General features: G+C 34.0%; 1 pseudogene; it reads left to right on the top strand.

Moving 5' to 3' along the window:
* Positions 1-2,900: 2,900 nt before the first annotated feature.
* On the top strand, positions 2,901-15,594 carry LOC135146043 (uncharacterized; annotated as a pseudogene).
* Positions 15,595-22,439: the final 6,845 nt, after the last annotated feature.

The raw sequence follows: 22,439 nt of genomic DNA on the forward strand, positions 1-22,439 counted from the left end.
TGAAATCATCAATGGGTAGGTGTGAAACTTTCAGCTTTTTCAGGAGCACGGCAATCGTGAACTGTCACCGAGATTTCTTCGCTCCAAACCGTTGAAGAGGTGGGGAGATCAATTCAAAAGATCGGAATCGAATCGATTCCCTGCGATTACGTCCGATATCGATTTTTTAAAGGCTAAAACGATTTTACTCAGAATTTCAATTATATTATTTGTTGGTGGACGGCGTTTTTTTAGAATGTCAGAAGTTATAGAATAGAGAATAATAAAAATAAACATTAAAAAGTACGAACTCGCGAAGGAAAATTTATTAGTGCGCATGCACCTGTCAATATATTTCCGACAGAACCGCCACTCAAGAATTTTAAATAAGTAGACAGGATTGCTCGATCCGTCTATTATTCTGTCTCAGCGGCGTGACTGGATGACGTCACATGCCGACCTAATGCCGACCGGCTCGCTAGCGGAGCATTAATTTTATTCGTCTACCATTTAATGTAGAGGTGAGAATAGGACTAAAAAATTGGTCTAAAGAGTTTAGACAGTACTTCCCTCGTTGTCGGAAACGTGACGACTGCATGCCTATTATGTTTTTTTTTCGCAGTAGATTTCAAAGAATTCGGTTTTGTAGTTCCTGAGTAAACCAATAAAATAAATTTATGCAATAATTATTTTTTTGAGTCACCCGGTATATGCAAATTCAAAAAATATGAATGGAATGATAAATCACAAGTACAGAATCATCATATTTTGTACAGGTCATGAAAGGTCGAGAAAACGTAAAAGTAGAGAGTCGGCTGAAAGACTCGATTGCAATACTTCCTGAGCGTAAGCAAAAGTGATGCACATTAACTTAAGTAGTCCAAAAGCTACAAGGTTATATGACCATCATAACATTAGTTGACTTCGAATAAATACCCCCTTTGTGTGGATCGCATAAAGCTTACCGATTGTCAATAAATTATTTTCTAAACATTTCTTGCTCATATTTAGATATTTAGTGAAAGCCACCTGTGAACGACACGACAATCTTAAAATCTTTTCTATTGTAAACAACTTAACTTCGACACAATGGGACAATTTTATGATGGCTATATAACCTTGTAGCTTTTGAACTACTATACCTGACAGGCAATGGCCACCTGTAATGGCCACTAGGGCATGGCATAGTCACTCAAAGAAATTAATGTATGATATATTGAAAAAAAATCATTTAATTAATAAAATTTATTAAAAATATAATAATAAAAAAATACCAATACACAATTTGTTACAAACACTGTCCTGTTTTTTTTATATTAACCTTAATTTTTGTCCCCCATTTTAAGTAAATATCATAAAAATTCCCCTCAAACGCGAGGTGACGCCACCAGTGGAAATTGGAGGTGATCTTCCCGCGGGGCTTCACAAAGGTCATTTCGACCCTCTGGCGTTGATGGATATTCAGCTGACGCATATCGTGGGCAATCCCTTTGAGAACCTGGATTCTGATTCCTATTGGTACTTCTTCCCTGAAAAAAAAAACATGGATATTAAACAATAAGTAATTAGTTATATATATATACACATATATGAGTACACATTAACAGAAAATTTTATACTTACATCTCTGTGTCTTCTCAGTTTTCTGACTCGATTCGCTGTATTTAGAAACATTCGTGTCACTGTGACACCGAAGTGAAATGTAGAGCTTAATATACCCCCCCAATTTTTTGAAACACCCCCACCGCTAAGCCACATTAGCACTACCAGCCTCCTGATTGGTTCTCATTATTAGGACGAACCTTTCCCTTCCAATGCGAAGGTGGTGTGGATGCATTCAAGCAAGAAAAAGAATTTTGATCAACAGCGATAATCGATAATGAATAGTCTACCTTAATGTTAGTTGTCTTGGAGGAAGTCATCATTTACGTATATTAGTTTTTACGGAATTATAATAATTATCTTCAAGTTTAGATATATCAGATTAAAAGGTAAAAAAAAATGTCTTTATAGAAAATTAAATTTATTTGGATTCGCCTTAAAAACTCTAAAACTATACTTCTATGCTCTAAATTTGTATTTCGCGTTAAATCCGAGCTATAGTTATGACCTGACGTTTTTATTTCCTGAACGTAAGCTAAGAAAGTATAATAAATAATCGAGTCCATCAGATGACTTGTCACTTTCATATTTTCTCGAAGTTTCATGACACCTAGGTAAGAAACATTTGGTTTCCCTTTTCCATCTGTCTGTCCGTATACTTACGTGTGTCGATTTTTATTAGACTTACAATCTTCGAAACTACCAGACCGATTGTTATCAAATCATTTAGATGGTAACACGCTTCACAAAATTTGACAAATCATCCCCACCACCAAAAGAGTGAGTAGAATAAGTTACTTCTGTACATACTTGCGGTGTATGAATCCGTGTCTAGTTTTTCCCTAGACATCTAAATTTTATAACAATTTCAACAAAGTATAATGCAAGTTTTAAAACGCCAAACTCACATAGTATGACTGACTTTGTGTTCAATTAATAAACTGTCCCACGACTTGAGATCAGTCAAAACTATAAATAAAGTATTAAATTAATGTTCAGCCAGTTATGTTTAATTGAGCTTAATCATTGAAAGTTTTACACAGAGTTATACCTGTTAAAACTCTGCACGTGGTCCTAATCCGTCTAAAAGTTTGGGGCAAAACTACCTGTGAGGCGAGGGTCACCTGCACGTGGCACGGTGGTCAATTTACCACTGTGGGTGGTCTAACTCCTGTTGTGCTCAAACAAAAGATTATAAAGGTTATCAGTTCTTAAAAGCTGGTAGAAATTAGTATAGCCCTGGCAAATTGAAGTGGCAGACCTAACTTTACCATAAAAGTGTTTACTTCTGTCAAGAAAAATTTATTACCTTTCTATTTATGAATAAGCATTTGCACAGGGGCGAGTTGAAGGTGAGTCAAGAGGAAGAGACAATGAAAATAGAAACAGATCAGGTAGAAAAAAGAATGGAAGGGTAATAAACATTATTTGATAGAAGTTCACACATTTGCGGTAATCCTATTGGAACCTTAATAGTTAGGTCAGCATTACGTTGTTCTTTAGCCCCTTTACTGTCCAACAGATTAAAACATTAATATTTATAATAAATTTAAATAAATAATTCGATTAATAGAGTAATTTTGCATCGCTTAGTCCATTTCTGGTGTCAGTTGTCGACTATCTTTAGTACATTATTATTTAGTTACTTAGGATTTGCTTTATATTTTTGTTTTTATTAATATTTAAATCATCGGTTCAACCTTGTTTCTTTTGCTTAATTGATAGTTATTAATATTACTCTGTAACAGTTAGGTTCTAGGAACTTGTAATATATCTTAAGCTGTAATTCTCATGTAATTCAATTTGACATTTCGTTAAAATCACGCATGCGCCATTCCCATCTGCAATGTGACCGGACCACGAAGCTCTCGCGGTGTCGCGTACCGAACGTTCATGTAAATTGGTTGTACTTGGTAAACGCAAACTAAAATTGTTCTCACCTCGCTTAATTATCGTTACCGTTCCGGCAATCCGAAACTACAAGTTCACGAAAATGTCGTGGAGCAAGGCATTCTGAAATATTTGCTGACGTACCTATAAGTTAAGCCAAGACCACCTCGAATTGTTTTTTTCTTCTATTAGACCTAGGAGTGGATTTAATAACAACCCAACTCCTCGACAATATATATTTATACTCTCTGCGGAAATAGGAAAATATATTGACAGGTGCATGCGCACTAATAAATTTTCCTTCGCTAGTTCATACTTTTTAATTTTTATTATTCTATATTCTATAACTTCCGAGATTCTAAAAAACGCTTGTATCAACAAATTATTTATAACATAATTGAAATTCTGAGTAAAAATCGATTTAGCCTTTAAAATATCGATATCGGACGTACTCACAGTGAATCGATTCGATTCCGATCTTTACAATCGATCTCCCCACCTCTACATTCTAATTGGCGCGAGGAAATCTCGATGACAGTTCGCGATCGTGTGACCTCATGAAGTCCGCCTGAAAAAGCTGAAAGTTTCACGTTAACGCCGGATTTCATTCATCGTTTAAGCGATAGTGAAGTACTCGTGCTGTGTTGTGAAAGTACTGCCTCCCCGTTGATGATTTCAGTGATTATTTACCTGTCAGTCAACGGGATGAATGGTCGAGATTATTTGTACTAACTATCTTAACTATGTGGTTCATTAGTGCGTAATAACTCTTCACGCGAGTTCTGTGCACATTTGAGTAAAGTGACTTCAACGCTGCGGAGAGTGTGAAACACTTACGAAACTTCCATTTGTTCTGTGTAAGATTCAGTGATTTAGTGATTACGTTCATTTGTAGGATTACTCTTTTGTTGCTATTATGGATTACGTACGACAGATATGTAAGTTGAGGATTTTTATTTTGTAAATAAACTGTGGCACTGTGGCTTTTTATGTGTGATAATTTAATTCATACATAAAAAATCCCATAAGCCGCGATGAATTTGTCACTTTAACATCGGATAAAGTTAACCCTAATAACTTTGCACCTGGATAAAATATGGGTAAACTTCCATGGCATACTCTTTCAAACCTGATTATTGTTGGTTGTTATTCTAACGAATGAACAATTTTAAAAATTGACAAACAATTGGTGCAAAATTTCGAATTGACCGCGTTTTGGTACTTCGGATAAAAGGAGAAATTGAGGAAAGTGTAGAAGAAGCGACCCCAAAAAATACAGTTAATACAAAAACGTCAATTTGGCGACGATTCAACTTTAACGAATTTATTTTTGAAATTTTCATATTTACCTAGCTTTATTTTTTATTATTCATTATATTATCTCATCGAATTACGCTAGAGGTCTTTTTCTCCAGGATAAAATTTCATTTTTTAAAATCGAATTTGGTTTCTTTTGGGTAAATTGATTCCACAAACCATCAGCTAAATGATGATTAGGTAAACTTTGGTTAGCGTTTTTTGTTAATAAATAAAAAAATTGACAACAACCGGCCCAGTACTTTCGGAGATTATTTGTCTAATAATAATCCGGGAAACAGACGGACCGACGGACAGACAGACGGAAACAGGAGACCTATTTCTTCATCCTCCAGGGGTAATGATAGGTCGAGAAAATGCAAAAGTAGAGAGTCGGCCGACGGACTCGAGTACACAATACTTCCTTTGATTACGCTCCGGAAATAAAAATTGAATTAATTTGTCATTTTTATGTCAGAACATCAGTTTGATTGAGGGTAGTGTTGATGTGTCAGTGTCAGACTTCTAAATACTAAATGATTCTTTAATAGGTAAACAGTAAATAAAGAATTTTATAATCTAACCAGCAATATATCGATTTTCAGTGGTAATTAGAAACCGGCAGAGAAATATCTGCTTTAAAAAATTATTAAACAGTGGGTCATTATTACATGTTCCAGGTGAAGTTCAATGTTAATAAAATAACAAATATAAAAAAGAGGGAGGGGCTGATGTTGATTTATCTAACACCCATTATAATTCTTGAACCTAATTTAGATGCAAGAACAAGATTTATCTCCCCGAAATAATTGTGATAAATTTTAATGATGAACTGATATCTTTTTGCAAGACGGAACGTTGTACTGATACACTCGTTTACTAACTAACATCTGTAAGATCCCATTAGAGTTTGCATTATTTAGCTACTGGAGAGCAATTTTAAATTATCCCGAGCCATTTATACCCATTCTGCATAGAGAAAAGGTTTGAAACAAGGATCAACATAGCTACACATCAGCGTACTTATTCTATAAATTTAAATTTTTAAGGCAACTCTCGTTACTCTTTTTTAACAATGTTCCTTTTTTGCAGTGTGCTTAACGACCGTTGGTTTAAGTTTGGTCTATGGTCGACAACAATATTTCCGAGTGCAACCTCGGGATGTTCAAGTGCGAGAAGGTGGTGAGGCGATGTTGGAATGCGAAGTCGCTAATTTGGCGGGTCAGGTGCAATGGGCAAAGGAGGGATTCGCCTTAGGTAGGAATTTTTATTTTGTGGAAGATAAATGATTCCTTCATAAACATATGCAAAATGACACGATCTTAGATAACAAAAATTCGTTACATACGCAAAAAAATCACTTTCACTGAATGTTTTTAAGTTTTAAAAACGTACCGACTTTCCAAGAAAAGCGATTTTTGCAACTCATAAACAGATCAAGTGCCAGAGGCAAAAGCCAGTATAAACTTTCTTTCATAAACCAAGACCGAAGCACTTTTTGAATTTACTTGGTAGTATAAACCTAAATTAGATTTGTCAGCGTTGTCATATGACCTGCTCTGAGTATGTTTACAGCGCTAAGCTTGTAGTGGACTGACTCGTACCCTCACCTAAATCGACCTACGTAGTCCTCTTGTAGTCTGGGTTTACATCAGCAACTCAAGACAACCGGGCGCGAGCAAATGTTTCAGGAGTTATTGCAGCACATGCATTTCTAATTCTGGTTTTTAAATCTTCACAATTATTAATAGGACTTTGGTAAACTTGTTCTTTTACAACATCCCAGAGGAAGAAGTCTTAAGGTGTTAGTCGGGACTACGAGGGGGCCATGCAGTCACACTGCCTCTGTCAATCCACTTATTTGCAAACGTCTCATCAAGATAGTCCCTAACGACTCGGTGCTAATGAGGTGGTGCCCCGTCCTGTTGAATGCACAGCTCTTGTCGGAGATTAAGAGAAACATTTTCTTATAACACCGGAAAATCTTTCAGCCCCAATCACGAGTATGAAAACAGACACTTATCTGTCGGTAATGATTAAGAATGTGGTCGCTCAATGGGGGGTCTCCACCCTAGTCCGCTCCTTGTCGATCAGCAGTTCCAACTCACGGTGTCGTCTTCGGCGTGCGATCTTCTGGTGTTGTTGTTGAGTTATTTCAAATCGCCCTAGCTGTACAGTTTGGGATGTACTCCTGTTCCTCACAACACAACTTGACCCCCCGGATCACCACGACCGAATCCCCTTAAAAATGGAAGACTTCCTCCTCCATCCCCTCTTAAGGAAAACCTTTAATTAGCGTCGTACGCGTGTATTGACATATTTGACATCAAGATGGCGGATTGTTTACATCCGGAAGTTGTACGGTTATTTTAGGTTCGCGTAGGCTTATAATAATTATCGTACTTGATGAGATGTTGTTAGTACAAGTCGCAAAAGAATTAGAGTGAAGAGAAAGTGATAGTAAAGTAAGAATGGAAACATAGAAGAAGGGTTGCACTGTTTGGGGTGTCGACAAAGAGTGGAAAGGAAGGGAAGACCTTCCCAAAAACAGTACAACGGTACTTTGGGAAATAGAGGAGAGAAGACGAGAGGAAAGTTAAAAGTGTAAAGAACGAGATTTGAGTGGTATGGCACCCAGGAGTGCAGAGTGACACCCCCTGTGGCTTATAGCAGCCATCCGCTGACATGGGAGAGGTAACAGGCGTGGTTCCAACCGCCCCATATTGGCTGGCGACAAAAAAACAAAAATCAAAACGTAATGAAAATTACCATGAAAATCCAGAGAAAAACGAACGTATGCAACCAATTATACTTAATTTGACTACCTCAACACTACTATATATTCTTTTAGGCCCTTTACTCTTTAGTTGTCTTTTATGGTGTTCAAGACCGATGTTAAGCACCCAAGCATTTGTGTGGCCCTTTAAAATACGCCCCACACACCGGCAAGTAAAAGTAGCGTGCTACAAAACCTCCACTAAAAATTCCGCTTACACAAATTAAAAACGAATCCTACAATCTTAATTAAATCATGTTTTGTTTGTCCACAGGGTTCTCGTCGGTTATTCCGGGTTTGCCTCGACACTCAATGGTCGTTGACCGTCCTCACGGCATATACAACTTGAGGGTGAGCAATGCTTCCCTAGAGGACGACGCCGAATATGAGTGTCAAGTGGGACCGGCAAAGCCTCATAAGGCAATTCGAGCAAAAGCCAGGCTCAACGTCATGTGTAAGTACCTGAGTGTTTGATCAAGGTTATTTCACACGTTCTCGAACGCAGTCCTGTTTCTAATTTAGTAAGCGGCCATGCAGCGGCTAGGGGTAAACTACTTTTGCGTAGAGACAACATCGACGACATTTTATGTACAAATGTAACATCTTGGTAACAGATATTGTTAATATACACATAGTTACCATCGGGGACACGGAAAACTGGGCAAAGGTGTAACACAATTGGCAAAATATCCAAACCAGGTCTTAGCTATTCATAACCACGCTTTTAATGTTTGGCGTATTTCTCATTTTGACACTGACAAAATGTCGAAGTTTTATTAAATTTGTTTCAATTATATTTATTAACATGCAGCATGCTGGCATGTCAAACCAATTGATATATTTCAGTGCTAATTTGACAATTTTTTCGAAAACATCAATCATATTGACGTGAAAGGTGCATTTACATTGACATATTTTTAAATGACAAGAACAGACTGCCCAGAATTCCATGTCCCTCATAGTACACTAAGGCGTGATGGCCGTCCTTATTGCAACAACCTATATGTTGGAAAAAGATGGTAGTAAGTCATTGGTTGGTGTGTACGTTTTCTTCTCTTTTCATTAAATTAAAGTGTAAATTCAGGGAGATGTACTTTCGTGTGGAGCGAAAATCGCAAATATCAGATGTTTCACGCAGTTTGAAAATTTATACGAGGGATGTCCTGGAAATATCTACGTTTCTGTAGAGTCATTTACGACGCTGCCACAACCTGAGTTTATTAGTCAAGAGGCGTTCTATACTTGTGTAAATCATTATCCAGATTTTTTTCTTTTCTCACTGTTGAGTTTTACAGCGTAATTTCTTCCAACAAGGATGATATTTTAAATTTGTTCTTGATTTTGGCTTTGAGATAAAAGTTGATTGAGAGAACAACATTTGTAATAATAGAGCAAAACTGATGTAGACTTAATGCTTTTTTAAAATTAAAAATTGGGTTACAGTACTGCGGTTGTCGTTACATGTCTTCAGAGGTGCAAATGTAACGAATTACTTTCGTCAGTGATGCACATTTTTTATTCAAAATCAACCTTTCCCTACTGATATAATAATTTATAGATGCCAACAAATAAAAAAAGTCTAAATAATAATAAATTAATGAAAAAAGCAAATGTCCTTTCAGTGGCGTTCTCTTTTGCTTTTGTTAAATCAAAGCCTCTCTTTACATCTTGGCTTAAATTTTAGAGGTGAGGGGACAAGAAAAATCAGTTTGACTCACTCATTACAATTGTCTAACAAAATCAGGTTGCCTTAGTTTCACTGAGGATCCGTCACATATAAAATTAACCAATTAGAGGTGGTAAAAGTAACATTACCTACTAAAAGAAACTAATATTTAATTACATATGTGTTGTAAAAGGGTGCAATAATGGAAGTTTCTCAAAATTACTTTCTTGACTTTCTTGAAAACACACAGTGACTATATGTAAATTTTAAAACTCTGACAACAGTAAATCGGTTACATCATACTATTTTCTCCATCATTTTGGCACCCTATTTGCATAAACATGGAGGTCTGGTGGCGTCTTCTTTTGAAATCATTATAACAGAAACTTGAGCAAGCATTTTAGTGAACAATAAACAAACTTGTTAAATTTAAAGGGGTTAAATTGCAAATTTCCATAGTAACGAGTTAAATTCGTAAATCTGATTGGATGTTTATTTCTAACAACTTTTAAATTTTAACACATTTTGATACAGATTTGGGTCTGTTGTAGGTTAGACCACATTATTATAAAACTTTAAAAAGTCACAATAGTGACTGAAACTTGCGAGTTTGTTTTCTAAAAAAAGCTCGTATTGAAGTAGAAAGTCTATGACATAACCGGCGCCGGGTGAGTATTATGTGTATTTAAACTTACACATATACATCTAAAATGTGCAGAATCTCAAAACAACGTTACCATTTTATAGATAATAAATAAATTAGAATCAAGTTAAAGATACAGTTATAATGTAAACGTTTTTTCACTTCTTTTATATCTACAATCAACAATTTCGAAGATATGGTGTAAAATCCTATTAGTGTGTGTTAAAAATTGAAACCATTTGCCATATTGCAAAATAATGGTTTAATTGATTAACCAAACCAAAATGGAATATTCTAACTCACTTAAAACAAAAGCATAGAATAGTTGTTGTTTCATCATATTAATATCATTAAAATTACGACTTACACGCATTGCAAAACCTAAAACCTAGATGCAGAAGAAAATTAAGATGGTCCCGAAAAGTTAAACAAGTGGCGAAGATCACTCCAAGATCCTTTATTACCTCCATTTTGCTAATTAAATGATCATCAATTAAATAATGAGTGTCCATAAAATATAAAGCTTTAGTTAAGGTAACAAAGCAGCATTTACCATAATTAAGAATTAATTTAAGTATATTTGGCACACCATCTTGCAGCTAAATCTAAATTATTTTGTAATAGTAGGATATCATCAATGGATCTGATCGATAAATATAATTTGATGTCAGCAGCATACGCCAGAACAGGACAGGAGAAAGAAGAAATAAGATCATAATATAAATAATAACGGACCTAGGTGGGACCCTTGAGGTACACCTGAACCAGCTACAAACTCTCTTGATGCAAACCCATTAATAATAATAATAATAATAGTAATAATAGTAAAGTACCTTACGATATTTAGAAATTGCAGCTATTTTTCCATAACGATGTAATTTGGTAAAAACTGGTCTGATCGATGTCACTTATACTCGTAACTGCGTTGACTTGCGTCTTTGTATGCTGTCATGGTCCGTTGTGATAAAGAAATTATCAGATTTGAATTGTAACAGGGTTGCTTCTCACAAAAAGACCCGAATACGTCTCAACGATATACTGGCGAATTACTTTTATATTCGTACGGATAAACCGCAAATAAAACAGACGTAGAGATCTTGTAGAGTGCTTTTCTCTAAAAGGTACATGGGCGGAGTCAGAGATCTGCGCGTGGAAGTTGGCGGGAATAGATGATACTATAGACAGTGGCGTATCTTTTGGATATTGAATCTGGGGGCAATGTTATGTGGTACTAGAAATCACAGCCAAAAAAATGGAAACACAAATTTATTTTGTGAAAATGTCATTCCCATGTTATAAAATCATAGGCGTGACAATTTTTTCCCAAAAAATCAAACTATACACTCACAATAAACCAAGAAAATTCTCCAAAGAGTTCTCTAACGCCAGACGCCACTGAAGATGAATCACCACGTGCTGGATTCTTTCACCCCGTAATGCCGAACCAAATTTCGTTTCTGCGCACGTTTATTGGTGTGTACCTTTTACAGAAAAACACTCTATATAGCTATTTTGTCATATCGAGTAGTCTTAATGAAATTGATGTTGGATTTCTAAAGCGGGAGGGTTGAATTTATCGAAATGTCAACAATTTATTTTATCAGATTTCCTTCTATAAAAAAAATTACATTTCACTCTTTTCAGCGCCGCCCTCATCCGTTGAAATTTTAAACTACCGGCATTTTTCAAAGATAGAAATACAAGAAAATGAAGAGTTCCATCTCGAATGCAGAGTGCGAAACGCAAAACCAGCAGCAAAAATTGTCTGGTATAGAGGAAAGGTAGAATTAAACATACGTAAGCACTTTAAATATTTGCTCGACTTAGGATGACAAACTTTTTCACTGCAGCCAATCGCGATGATCAAATAATTGAAGTTCCCGGGAACAACGGGGACAAAAGATTTACCAGATACGACACGCATTCTCGCATATCGTTGAAGCCAACAGCTCAAGATGATCATGTCGAATACACGTGCGAAGCGATGCACGAAGCATTATCTTCCGACATACCTATGAAAACAACAGTTCAGTTTAGCGTATTTTGTAAGTAACTTCACTCTTTATCGTTTAACACACTCTGACTCCGAATGTGCTCAGATCCGCCTGGTTTGCCATATATTGAGGGGCATACGGAAGTACCTGCGTCTAATTCGTCACCCAGCTTAGATGAGGAAAACTTAAAAAATTTCTCCGATTTCCTTATAACAGCGGGCACTGTTGTGGGCACCTTAATAATATTAATGAACGTCTTGCTCATCGGTTGTTTCTTACACAGAATATCCAAGAAACGGATTTCAGGTAATTAATACGTTTTATTTCCTTTTGTCCAATGTACAACGACCATATCGAGAAGATTTACCCCACCAGATTTGTTGGATAAACAAGATTTACCGAGAATTGTTATTTATTAGTGTTTCTGTTATTGGTATTTTCTTTTTAATTACCAACATCGAATTCGTTGCCGGTTGCATGCTTAAACGAAGACTTAAAATAATCCGACATTCGTTTTCACATTTGATAGTTTATTGATTCGCCTATTTTATTGATCGCAGTAGTTTATATACTCGTTTCATATTTTTTTCAGAACAAAGTAATCAAACTCGTACATCGGCTACCATCGAAATGTGTGGTCCAAATAGCCACAACGATACCGTCACAGGTGAAACATTGTCCTCAGTTAATGAGAAAAGTGCAACTTACGGTAACGAAGGAAGTAACAACGACTACGTGGTAAGCTTTTTTTTAATAAACGCTGTAGCGCTTTTCATTTTCCACGACATGATCAGTACTAATTCATTTCAAATTTTCTACTTTCTTTGATTAAACAACTCACTTGTGATTCTAAATAGACCAAACCGACTCTTCAATTACTCATCAATATCCTCAACGACTGTGTATGTGAAAATGATGAGAACTCTGAAAGATTTGTAGTTTCGGTAACTAAAGAATGAACCCTTTCTATTTTTGTAAAACTTTAAAATGTTTGCAAAATAATATAATTAGATTCATGATCACAGACAACAAGATGTGAATACTGAATAAGCCTTCAGATAGTGTTTTTATTTGACACAGTAGCTACATGTGTATAATCGAAAAAATAAATAAATAATTATAAATTCAATAGTTTTGCCTTAAAACTATAATATTATGACGATGAAGATTTTTCAAAACGCCATCATTTTTTAAATGGGTTTTTTATAAGTTATATAGGTATACATAATTTCAATAATTATAGCTCCAACTGCTTTACAGTTATTAAAAATGAAAATACAATAGCTCATTTATTAATTAAACTAATACATGTTGTTTATTAATTTTTTTGCATTATTTATTATTATGCCGTCGGCTTTGAAATTGATTCCACTAAAACCGCACAAAACAAAAATATGATGCAATTTTTTTCACACATAATTTTAAAACAACGGACTAATTTCGTTGTTTCTTTACTATAAATAGTTATAGTAATAACGATATAAATGGAAAGGAAAGTAACGCCCGAATATTTTTGCCAGGAGGATGACCCTAAACAAGCAACAAGGATTTACTTCATGGTCGAACCGGACTACCCAGGTGTACAGCCAGTGTGTCTCAGTTATAAGCATGATAGGACCAGAGCTAGAGATGACCAAAGCCTTGACTTTCAAGGCACTACGACAGGTAACTAACTCACTTGCTACTTACCTACCTACTAACGATCGTCTATTTGAAAAATGCAAACATTTTTAGCTGCTTGTCGATTTGTAGTGTTGCAAAACTTTCAAATAATGTAAACCTCTAAAAATATCTTTTGATATTTGGTGCTAAAAGTTTTTAGTCTACGAGAAGACTTACAGTAAGCAGTAAAGTGTTTTTTTAATTGCAGATAGACAGTGTGTTCAGATTTCTATAGATTAAACTGTTTAAATTATTATGTAAATGCAAATATCATCCTTTATTTGTAACTTTTACTCTACTTTTACTATTTTAAATATATAGATATATTTTTCTTTATCTAAATAATTATGTTTCAAAGGACTTTCCTCTTTCTCCTATCCGAGACAATTTTTATTGGACACACATACACGTTCTTTAATCGAGAGTGGACCGATTTTCCTAAACTGCGTCAAACAATTTTATCACCTGATTCTTCGAACACTTATATGTACATATATTGGAAAATGTATTAATTTTTTATTTAGTGAATTGTACCTTGGCTCCATCCTATGAACTCAAAAATGCCAAGAAAACTTTCATGTTTTAGCTAGAGATCAAATTTTTGTTAACATTTATGAGTTATATTCAGGCTCGTTTTAACCATTCTGAACTTCTTGTGATATGCAAAATCGATTCATTTGGCGAAAAGAAGACGATTGGATATAGTTTCAACGTTTGTCGTTTGTAGACTCAAGGAATCAGTTCAAAAATTTCAGAATTGTAACTTTTGATGTTTTCCCTTACGACTTCATATCATCATATTTAATAAAACAAATTATTTGATATGATTTTATGTCTCAAAATTCAAATACAAAAAAATTCGTTCTAAACATCTCCAATTCTTATTCTTTAAGAAAAGTACGCAGTGCACAGTTTTTGCTATTCCATACCCTTTGTCGTTAAATTACATTTTTTTTTTATTTTTTTTTGTAATAGTTGACTATTCTCTATCATTTCTTTACTCGAAAGCTATTCGAAATTTCGTTAGTATTACAGAGTAACATAACTGCATAAAACTGATTTAAACAATATGGTTTTTCATAGTGTCTTCAAATTTTTTCAACTAAGAAAAAAAATTTGTCTGCATAAATCCAGCATCTGTGTAGATTGTGGTATCACATTATTTTTAAAACAAATATCTTTCAACGAAACAACTTTATTTCTCTTTATAGATAGGTGATCGATGTATGTCTAACATTCTCGTGTTCCATCAGGTTAGCTCAAGTCGGCTCAAGTAACATAGTTTTAAAATAATCAAATAAATAATGTTCTCTGCGCTTGCGCAGAGGAACAAAATGCTAGAAATAAAAACAGAAAACAAATGTTAACGAACTGGCAACGCCATTATCCTTTTTGAAACATTCTAAATTAATAAATTATAAATTTTACGCTGTCATCAAATGTGAACTCACTGAAACAAAACGAATTATTTATTGTCTTCATCTCGATGTTTTAAAATTATGTATTGCACAACTCGGTAGTTGAACACATTTTGACAAATTTCAGCAAAATCGACCTTCAGAAGTGCGCCACCGCCAGCACCTCCAATAGACGGGTCGTATTACAACATGTCCCACTGCTATCTTTCGAATCCACCACCTCTAGATTTTCAAGATCCGCCTCCAATACCGGCACTTCCTCAGGTGGATCATATGCACAACCCGATGACACCGCCTCTTCCGGCCAATGAATCTCTTCTCCGCCATCAGCGAGATGCCGTTCCATGGCCAGACGTTCTTCACAAAACCAGCGAGAATCCCCAAAGTCTCCTAGCTCAAATTCTTGAACAGGAAGGATATCTTGTCTGAGACATGGAAGATATTTTAAATGTCGTGTAAAATATCAAGCGCGACTGATGCTCAATTTTGTGAATTTAAAAAGGATCGCTGCAAAACAAAGACATATGTAATCAATTAATAACAGGGTATTTAATAAGTTTCTCAACAATAACTCTGTTAAAACAGTTAATATTGTTGTTTGGATATATTGTTAAATGTTAATTTAAGTTCTTTTTGCATGTTTTTACATGAGTAAAAAATGTTATTTACTAGTCCAATCCAACAACCAAAGTGTTACTTCTCTTAAGTTTGAATATAATTCTATTTTTCGAATTTTATGAGTTAACATTTCCTCAACTTTTGTAAGTATGGAATTAATTTTCCTTTTTCTTCGGTCTATTTATTTTCTTTTCTTATGTACACAACTTTGTTACGTTAATAAATTTTGTTCCTATAGATATTAGGAAAACAGAATTTTTTATTTATTTTCAAACAAACTTATCCTCATTTTACTCCTTACTTGTTTTAGTACAAAATCAAACAAAATGAGTAGCAAAATATCAAACCAAGCAATGTGAACAAATGGACAATTCAAATCCGTACGATGACGATTTCCTTCTGAAATTCAATTTCGGTGCGATTTTAAAATAGATTACAGGACCGATGCTAGATATTTGGCCGCCCGTGAAAAAATGACTTCCACTTTCCTGAAATATATTTTTTCCATATACAGAGTGCTTCAATTTAAATGACCCACTTACCTCTTTCTTATAGGCAACCCAACATACATATAGTATCCGCTTACTTTGACTAAATATTATTATAAATTATTAATATTATTAATATGATTATCATAGATATATCCCGTACTTTCATTACTTGCATCAGTTGGGCCATTGTTGACAGCTACTGAACTATTCAACCTATATATAAATATTTATTATAGAATTATTGTCATTTAACTAACTAATTATAGCATTTGCTTGTTTGTGTTCTAGGACCAATTATTTTAAAATAAATTTTCACTTACTGTCGTTTTTTCCAACGTTGATTTACCAAAGCCGTCTTACTTTTTCTTCGAACACCACAAGTTTTGTGCACTTTACTATGAATTCCCATTTTTTTAACAGAAATAAAACAATCAAACTATTTCAAATATCAGTGAAATCGAAACACTCTCGCCAGAACGACTCTGATAAACTAATGCAAATTTTGTTCATTTAAAATTTTACTAGTACGGTCAGAGCACTTAGCTCAGGTATAAAACTTTCCGTTTTAGGGAGAGCCCAAAATTCGTTCAGTAAAATTTTTGCAATGTTGGTTGCCCACTTTTGTAATTAAAAAAATGTTAATTACCGGTTCTTCATTGACAAAAATATAAAATTAATTTAACACCTGTGTAGATTTGACGCATATAACCAAGTGTGCGAAAGCTGAATTCTGAAATATTCCTATTTTTACTGAAAACCCGAAAAATGTATTTTATATTTTTTCCAATTTAAAGAAAAATTTGTTGGCAAAAAAATAATTTAACTCCTGCTTCGAGCTTTACAAGTTGCGTTAAATATGTTAATTTCGTTTTTTCATATTTAAAAATAAAGTCTTAATCTCACATAAAAATTTATATAGGAACAGAGAATGCGTCCATCCACTGCAGACGAGCCTTAAAAGGGGAAAACAAAGTTAAAGACACTGTTGGAAATGCTATCCATTCTCCTGTGTACATAAATAGGCACGTCTTTTCATGTTATCAAACACATTTTGTGGTGTAGCAGGAATATTGCGAGCCCACTAATTCTGTTTTCTGTTCTTCTATGGTGTGAAAGGGAGTCTTAAAAATACTTGGTGTTTTTTAGATAACCTAACAAGAGATAATCCAGAGGAATTAAATTTGGTGACCTTGGGGGGAGAGGGAGGGCACCCAGGAACTGAAGGTAAACTTTTCACTTTTTCATCAAAGAATTGACGTAAAAAATTCAAATTGTCTACTGTTGTATGTTGAAAAAATCCGTCTTGGAATTCTTTATCTTGTAACTCTTGAACAAAAATTAGGTTATTGTTTCTAGTTAGTTCAAAGAATTTGGAAAGAAAAGGTAGAGCTTTTTTTCACAATTTTATGGCATGTAGATCCCACGGAAAGGCCAACTTCTTGCGACAGGTACCTCATTGAAGTTGACGCCTTCTTCAACATCTTCTACGACTTCATTAGTACATACACAATATTTGTCGTCCAGCACCTTTTTTGTTGTGGACACTACCTCTTTCACGAAATACTCGCACAGTGTTTCTTAACAACGTTGTAAAAATCAGCAACCATTAAATAATTATATTCTGCAAATTTTTGTTGGAATTCTTGTAAAACACTGATTTTCTACTTCTACGGCTTTTGTTGTTTTCAGGAAATTACCAAAAGTATTAACAGTTTTTAACGTGTATGTATGTTACTTAATAGGATTAATTTAAGCAGTTGATCTTTAATGATAAACATGCAGGTACGAAAACCTAAATACAGTTTATACTTGCAAATAATAGGTCCAAAAATTAGTTAAATGGTAAACAAAAAACAATCTATAGTTTCATTTCTTTATCATTTAATTTACAAAAAATATACAAAAATGTTTACATCTTAATATACCTACTTATTACTAGAAAATCAGCATTTGACAAATTTAGTCAGTAATTATCCAAAATCAATACAAAGTCACACAAGAGAGAATCTCCATCATAAATCTGTAAGTATGCGATTTAATCACATGACTTAATGAAAAAATTAAAGTGCCAAGTATGGATCAATTTCGTGGATCCGATCACTATCGGCTATGAATTAAAGCTCTCGCTACGACGAAATTTATAGTTTGTCTACTGATATTTGGAGGTGACTTCAATGCGGCTAATGGGCTTAGCACGATTCATTGTTTAGCCTCGCTGTAAATGTGTTCATCAAGACTGTGTTTATAGAGTTTGAGAAATTTTTGAGTAGTCATAGCACCGATACTATCGCAGGTAAAAAAACATTCATGTATCTGACAGTTTATTCCAGTAGACAGTTGCCCGGGCTGGTAAAACCCCCTTAATTAGTATAAGCTTTAGTAAAATTTTTGAGAGGAGGCAATAAACTAACATCCTACACGGACGTCTGAATTTGAGGAATCCTAATCAGTAGGTAATCAGTACTGGCGATAAGACTAATCCTATTTCTACTCGCAAATATACCTCATCTACGTACAAATAAGATAAAAGCTTTCTACTTACCTGAAAAATATGTTTTCAAAACGTGGAAAGTTAACATTTAATCTTTTTACGCTTGGTAGAAAAAAATTGGTCTAAAGAGTTTAGACAGTACTTCCCTCGCTGTCGGAAATGTGACGACTGAATGCCTATTATGTTTTTTTTTTCGCAGTAGATTTCAAAGCATTCGGTTTTGTAGTTCCTGAGTAAATGAATAAAATAAATTTAGGAATTTGTTATTTTTTTTGAGTCACCCGCTATATGCAAATTCAAAAAATATGAATGGGATGATAAATTACAAGTACACACTCATCATATTTTGTACATTCTAAATTGGATTTATCCGGCAAACTTTTGAACTGACGTCATCAGTTTTTTGGAGAAGATAATCAAATATATTTTGACTAAAAATTTATTATGCTCTTTATAACCTTAAAACATCTGCAAAATTTCAAAACATTCCGTTCTGTAGTTCCTGATTAAATCAATAAAACACATTTATACGCATTCATTATTTTTTTTGGGTCACCCTGTATATGCAAATCGAAAAAATATGAACGGAATGATAAATCACAAGAAGAGACTCATCATATTTTGTACAGTTTAGATACGATTTATTCCGCAAAGTTTCGAGCTGACGTCATCAATTTTTTGGAGGGGATAAGCAAATATATTTTGACTAAAGATTTATGATACTCTTTAGAAACCAGCAAAAAATAAAATAACTAAAAATTAAAAAAATGTTCAAAAATCGGAAAAAAACGAACTAAAACCGAAAAATTATAACAATAAAACATCGAAAAGTTTAAGACTTTGGGAAATAGAAAATAGAAAAATTGAAAAATTGTAAAAAAAATAGAGAGAGGAAAAAACGCAAAATTGAAGGAAACATTAAAATGTCTAAAAAACTGAAAAATTGAAGAATGGAAAATCGAAAATTTGAGGAACTGAAAAATTAAATAATCGAAAAATTGAAAAGTTGAGACACCGAGAAAATTAATAATCAAAAATGAAAAACTTAAAAATTTTAAAACTGCAAGATTGAAAAAGTAAAAAATTTAACAATTTAACATATTTCTAAAAAATCGTAAGATTGAAGAAACGAAAAATTGAAACATCAAAACTTAAAAATCAAACTAAGTACTAAAAATCGGAATACTAAACATAAAAATTAATTTATTTTGTTTAGTTTGATTTATGTAATGAACACTTTCGTAAATAAATGGTTGTTATTTAAAAATCTAAAAATTTAAATCGAGAGACTGAAAAATTAAAAATCGAAAACTAAAAGTTGAAAAATTCCAAAATTCCAAACCACGAAAAATTAAAAAATACTACAAAAATCGGAAAAAATAGGAACATTGAAAAATTAAACTGCAAAACTTAGAAATTAAAAAATCCGAAAGGAAAACCAGAAAGAAAAACCCCAAGATTGCAAACCACCAAACAAATAAAATCACTAATCACTAATCACGAATCACTGATCATTGATCGTGATTTCGTGATTTCTTGGTTTCGTGATTTCGTGATTCGTGATTAGTGATTCGTGATTCGTGATTAGTGATCAGTGATTCGTGATTAGTGATTAGTGATTCGTGATTAGTGATTAGTGATTCGTGATTCGTAATTTTTTTTTCAATTTATTAAGTTTTAAAGTTTAAATGTTTCAGTTTTGAACTTTTCCATTTTGGGTTGTCTTGATTTTTAAATGTTTCAATTTTTCAATTTAGATTTCTCGGTTTTTCGATTTTTCAATTTTTAGATTTTTCATTTTTCGGCATTTAAATTTTAGAATTTTTCAATTTTCCGATTTTCGGTTTTTCTTCTACAATTCTTCGATTTTTAAAATTTTACATTTTCGATGTTTCAGTTGTTTTTCAATTTTGAGTTTTTCCGATTTTTTGATTTTACAATTTTTTGATATCTGATTTTTTTTTGGATTTTTCAGTTTTTCGGTATTTATATTTTCCGATTTTTCAGTTTCTGATTTTTCAATTTTTCGTTCTCGATTTTTCAGTTTTTCAATTTATTCTTTTTACTTCCCGAGCGTAAGCAAATGAAGTATTGTAATCGAGTCCGTCGGCCGACTCTCTACTTTTACGTTTTCTCGATCTTTCATGACACCTAGAAGATGAAGAAATAGGTCTCCCATTTCCGTCTATCTGTCCGTCTGTCCGTCTGTCTGCCGTCCCGGATTTTTATTAGACAGATAATCTCCGAAAGTACTGGATTATTGTGAAATTTTCTACTTAAATTAGCAATATCATGTAGATGGTAAAACGATAACCAAAATTTGTATAAAATAACATAGTCCTACATCTGTAGTTTACGACTCCTAATTGAGTTTTTAAGTGAGTGAGTGAGTGAGTGAGTGAGTGAGTGAGTGAGTGAGTGAATCACGAATCACGAATCACGAATCACGAATCACGAGTCACTAATCACCAATCACAAATCACTAATCACGAGTCACTAATCACCAATCACTAATCACGAATCACTAACCACTAATCGCGAATCACTAATCACGAATCACTAATCACTAATCACGAGTCACTAATCACTAATCACTAATCACTAATCACTGTTCACCAATCACTAATCACGAATCACTAATCACTAATCGCGAATCACTGATCACGAACTAATCACGAATCACTAATCACTAATCTAATTTTTTTTAGAGATTCGTGATTCGTGATTTCGTGATTTCGTGATTAGTGGTTCTTGATTCGTGATTCGTGATTCGTGATTAGTGATTCGTGATTCGTGATTAGTGATTCGTGATATTGTGATTTCATGATTAGTGATTCGTGATTCGTGATTAGTGATTAGTGATTCGTGATTTCGTGATTTCGTGATTAGTGATTTCGTGATTAGTGATTCGTGATTCGTGATTCGTGATTTCGTGATTAGTGATTCGTGATTCGTGATTCGTGATTCGTGATTAGTGATTCGTGATTAGTGATTCGTGATTAAAAAATAACATGGTCCTAAATCTGTAATTTACGACTCCGAATTGAGTTTTTAAGTGAGTGAGTGAGTGAGTGAGTGAGTGAGTGAATCATGAATCACGAATCACGAATCACTAATCACGAATCACGAATCACTAATCACGAATCACTAATCACGAATCACGAATCACCAATCACGAAGCACTAATCACCAATCACGAATCACTCATCCCGAATCACTAATCGCGAAATCACGAAATCAGTCGTCACGAATTACGAATCACGAATAACTAATCACGAATCACTTATCACTAATCACTAATCACTAATCACGAAATCACGAAATCACGAATCACTAATCACGAATCACGAATCACGACTCACTAATCGCGAAATCACGAATCACTAATCACGAATCACGAATCACTAATCACTGATCACTAATCACGAATCACAAATCACTAATCACGAAATCACTAATCACGAAATCGCTAATCACGAAATCACGAAATCACTAATCACGAATCACTAATCATCAATCGCTAATCACGAATCACTAATCACTAATCACTGATTTAATTTTTTTAGTGATTCGTGATTAGTGATTAGTGATAAGTGATTAGTGATTAGTGATTCGTGATTCGGGATTTGTTATTCGCGATTCGTGATTCGTGATTAGTGATTCGTGATTCTTGATTCGTGATTCATGATTCACTCACTTACTCACTCACTCACTCACTTAAAAACTCCGAAAGTAATGGACCGATTGTTGTGAAATTTTGTACTTAAATTAGCAATATCATGTAGATGGTAAAACGCTAACCAAAATCTGTAGTTTACGACTCCGAATTGAGTTTTTAAGTGAGTGAGTGAGTGAGTGAGTGAGTGAGTGAATCACGAATCACTAATCACGAATCACGAATCACTAATCACGA

This window comes from Zophobas morio, unplaced genomic scaffold (genome assembly GCF_036711695.1).
Source record: "Zophobas morio isolate AGI-343-1 ecotype UQ-CSIRO unplaced genomic scaffold, CSIRO_AGI_Zmor_V1 ptg000005l, whole genome shotgun sequence".
In the NCBI taxonomy this organism is placed as follows: domain Eukaryota; kingdom Metazoa; phylum Arthropoda; class Insecta; order Coleoptera; family Tenebrionidae; genus Zophobas; species Zophobas morio.